A 4,975-nucleotide genomic window follows, 5' to 3' on the forward strand; every position below is an offset into this window, starting at 1 on the left:
ATCTCATCTTTTATTTGGCTTAAACATAAAAAATGATATTTCTAACAATTTCAATGGATTCAAATCATGAAAAACGTCCTTAAATAGCGTTAGATCACTTTCTTGAATCAATTTTAAGGTTCTTGAATGAAAAACAAGCTTGAAATCCATATGCAAAGGGCGGCAATGGTGAAATCCATAAAAAACTTGTAATAAATTTAATAAAATAATAAAAATAAGTAAAGAAAACTCACCTTGGGTTGCTGCAACTTCAATGGAGGAAGGAGAGGATGCTGGGAGGAGAGAGAAGCCACAAAATTTTGAGAGGAAGAAGAAGAAAAAAAAAGATGTCATGGCCCCCATTGAAGTCCCCTTTTTATAATTTTTCAAAACCTCCTTAATTAGGGTTAATTAAGGAGTTTTTATTTTTTAGAACCCTTTCTAATTAATCTAATTAAGGGAGGAATGACTTTCTTAGAGGAGTTTAACTTTTCAACCTTCCCTAATTAAACCTAATTGAGTCCTAATTCACTTAAAACAATCTCAAATGTGGTGCCATCCCCTGTGGGCCCACATCTGGTTTTTAAAACCCTAATTTTAAAAACTTTAAAAACCAAAGTTAAAATGGAAAGTAAAAATAGAATTTTAAAATCAATTTTGACTCTTCTAACCTAGCTAGGACACTAAGCTAACCCTAACACTCTCAAATGTGGCGCCACTCAGAGTGGGGCCCACTTGGTTTTCAGGAAACGATTTTAAAAACCTAAAAATAAAAGGGTTAAAAATGTTTTTTTTAAAACTTCAAAAGACACCTAGACTTCTTAACATTTTTTTTTGCATTTTTGTCATGGATAAAATATGAAATAGAAAGAATTTGAATGAAAATGGAAAAATTAAGGTTTGGGCACCCCTACAGTGTGGGTCCCACCTAAAGAAAGCTGATAAAAATTGGATTTTGAAAATGTTAAAACGAAGATTAAAAGAGGTTTTTAAAATGAATAACAATGAAAATAAAGGATTAGAATAATGAAAAATTAGATTCCTAACCTGACTAGGACTCTGTGACAGAGTCCTGATTCGAGCGAAACTCTGAAAATCTGGCATTTTTGAAAGATTAATAAAGAAATTTTAAAATGTTTTCTCAGAATTTGATAAAATGAGTTGAAAAATGAAGTTAGGGTTAGAGTCCTAGTTCAACTGAAATTCTTGAAATAGAGTCCTAAGTTGACTAAAACTCTACAAAATTGGATTTTTTTTTTCAAAAAATAGGTGAAGATGTATTAAAAATAAGTGAAAATGGGAGTTAAAACAGAAATCAAAACATAGTCAGAGTACTGATCCGATCAAGACTCTGAGACAGAGTCCTAATTTGACTAAAACTATAGAAATTTTGATTTTTCTGAAAACAGACAAGAAGATTTTGAGAGTTTTTTCGCGAAAACAGGTGAAAACAAGATAAAAACTGGAATCAGAATTAGAGTCATGGTCCAACTGGAACTCTGAGATAGAGTCTTAATTCGACTAAAACTCTCAGAATTTTGAACAAAAAGAAGGTTTTAAAAGCTTTTTCGTAAAAATATATGAAAACAAGGTGAAAACTGAAATCAGAATTAGAGTCTTGATTCAACTGGGACTCTAGGATAGAGTCCTAATTCGAATAAGACTTAAAATTTAGGGTTTTCTAAAAAAAAAAAGAGGGTTTTAGAAAATAGGTGAAAATAAGATAGAAGTTGAAGTCAGGTTCAGAGTCCTGATCTGACTAAGACTCTAGAGAAGAGTCCTAATTCGACTAGAACTCTAAGAATTTTTTGATTTTTCTGAGAAACAAATGATGAAATTTTAAAAAGGACTTTTGAAAACAAGTGAAAATGAAATAAAATAAATAAAATCAGGATAGAGTCCTGATTCGATGAGAACTCTGGGACAGAGTCCTAGTCCAACCGAAACTCTAAAATTTTGGCCAAAATGACAGGAATGGACAAGGGATAAGACTACTTCTGATTTAAAATCAAAAAAGAAATTTGAAAAAGGTTTAAAAAGTAAAAAGATAGAGTCCTGATCTGACTAGTACTCTGAAAATTTAAGAAATTTGAGGAATGAAGGAATCCAGAAGCGACACCACCTAGATGTGTCTCATCTAAGAACCGAGCTCAGTTAAAAATTGATTTTAAAATGAATATAAGATCCTGGGGGTTAACAAATGGCAAAATGTCGATTTAAAACCCAGGTATTTGAAATTAATTTTGAAAGAAAAGTTTTAAAATCGAATCTGGATTGAATATTTTGAAAAACAAAAGTGCTGGATCTTAAAAATGAGATGCAATGTCATGCAATGCAATGACATATAATGATGCGAGATGATATGAAATGAGATGCAAAAGACAAACCCTAGATGAGAGATTTGAAGTCCCGAACCTCTCGCAGACACAAAGGATTGGAGATTCTCATCTGAGGATGAGAACTGATAATTGAGATTGAGCCAAAATGAGGATTGAATCTTGATTGTAGGATGAAGTATTGAAATTTATTATAAAATTTGGGTTATGAACAACCCTGGCTCAGATATCGACCAGCTGGTTTCCTGAAGGCTACATAGAGTGGGTCCCAGTGGCAGGAGGAAAGGGTTTATGAGTGAAGGTTGAAAATTTGAGGTGTTTACACTTGGCCTCATGTCGATCTAACCCTATAGACTTACATGGGATTACATGACATTCTTAAAGAGCAATAAAAAGGATAGTTTGTTGTTAAGATTTAAAGTAGACCTCTGGTTGTTGCTCCCATGGGAGAGGCAAGCTCCAACAATAGGTAATGGAGGTTAAGGCGACTGGGGAGAGAGAAACCCCCATGTTTTGGCAAAAGGTTAATAGTAAAAGAAATGGATGGTAACTAGGCAATTTTATTATGTTTAAACCAAGGTTTGACCAGGGTAAACACACTTAAGTTAGGGAGGCTTGTTCTTGAGAACTATTTTGTAGCTGAAGTTCTTGTATAAGACCCTCTCAAAATCCAACAGTAAAGAATTTGACATAGCTCAAATCAAACATAAGTTTAAGTGAGTTCTACAAACAACACTCGTACAAAACAACTTATAATTTAAGCAGTTTAAGCAAGCTACCATTAATTTTCATACTAAATCAAACATCTAAAAATGCATGAATTAATGTAACATGCATGAATAACTTGTTAAGTTTAATTATCAATATTTCTATAACACTCTGAGATTTTTTACCCAAAAAATTTGAGTAAATTTTTTTTTATCAGTGAAAATATTTTTCAACATCTTGAATAAAAAACCTTGGGCGAGTTATGGGTCAGTCAATCACAATAGTATTGGATTTTATAAAAACAAGGAACATGTCATTATAAACTTTCATTGTAGCACATACAATATTGTCTAATAGGCCAATAACCAATACTAAAGTTCATAAAACAAAATAACAGAAGTTTCAAAATCCAGTCTTCAGAAAAGGGAAATGGTTTGGCTTCCCGACTCTGCCACAGTTCCCCGTCATTGCCTCGATATCTCATTCAGTTCTTGTAATTGTGTAGGGGGTTAGAACAACACCCCGGTAGGAATACAATGACAAAGTACATGTATACTAAAGTAGGCATACATGAAATATCATTTTGCAAACATAAACAAATATCGAGGCATTGATAAATTCATTATTAAACAAATATCGAGGCATTGATAAATCACAATACCACTGAAAAACTCAATTCAATACTTATAAATGATCAAAGATGTTTTGCATGACTTTTCAATGCAGCAGAGTATTTGTTTATGACACGAGTGGCTTAAGATTATTTCATTTAAGTGATCTTTCTTAAATATGCATGTGATGCTTTTGATATAATGCACAATACACTTTTGTTCCTTGTATTAATAATGTTTGTGGGTACGACACAAACAATATCTAGATTGGAGACACGATCAAGGAATACATTCAAACAATTTGTGTCTTATTACTTTGGCCTTTCACATCCTTTCTGACCCTGGGTGAGGGACGAAACTTATCGAGAGAGAAATCCCAACACCCTCAACCTGATATACGAGTCTTTTTCTTTAGCTGAAGCCTTATTCACTACCACCCGCAACACCGATGGTAGCTATCCCCTATCTCCGTGGTTGGGGAAACAACCCTCTGTGATTTATAATACCTCATAAAGCCAATTGTACTACTTACTCTCTTATTGTAAATAACACGAAAACTAACATTCACATTCTTAATTAGTTAACTCTCATGACATACGTACTTAAACATTACTTTCAATTTTTTTGAAATATTTAAAAGGAATTATTTGAGATGGCTTTCTCTATAGAAATAGATCACCACATGAAGATATGTTAATGGTTATGACTTATTCAGATGTCGACTGGGCATGAGATTCTGATGAGAGAAGGTCCGTTTCTGGGTACTATATTTTTCTTGGAAAAAATTTGGTCTCGTATAGTAGTAAAAAACAAAAGGTTGTTGCGAGGTTGATAATGCATGAAATACACATTATTTCATCATACATTCGTGCATTTATATGTGATTTTATGGCTTAAGTATCCATGTTTGTGATGTTTTAGGTACAAAGAGGCTTCAGTTTGAATTTTGCTCGAAACTAAGCTAAAATAAGAGAGATAAAGCTATTTTAAGGTAATGGAATCAATTTTCAATCAAATTTAGATCTAGATCTGACTCAAAAGCCTTCACTATGAACCTTAGATCAGATCCATACCTGAACCCATCCAAGATCTGAAGATCCAAGGTGAGAAAAGACCGAAACATCCTCAAAGATAGTGCCTAGAGGTAAGTTATAATTTTAATAAGTTAAAGGTGGTTCTTGAAAATAGCTTGAACTAAGGGCTGTTTTATAAAATATGTGAAATATTTCATTTAAAAAAAAAGTCATAGCAACCCTAACAGCCGTCTAATAGCCTTGGAAATTGTGCCCTTCTCTTCCATCTTCTTTTTTCACGTTTTCTTCTCCTTTCTCTTCTTCTTCC

The sequence above is a fragment of the Nuphar pumila genome, chromosome 4, assembly GCF_984573655.1.
Source record: "Nuphar pumila chromosome 4, dmNupPumi1.hap1.1, whole genome shotgun sequence".
Taxonomy (NCBI): domain Eukaryota; kingdom Viridiplantae; phylum Streptophyta; class Magnoliopsida; order Nymphaeales; family Nymphaeaceae; genus Nuphar; species Nuphar pumila.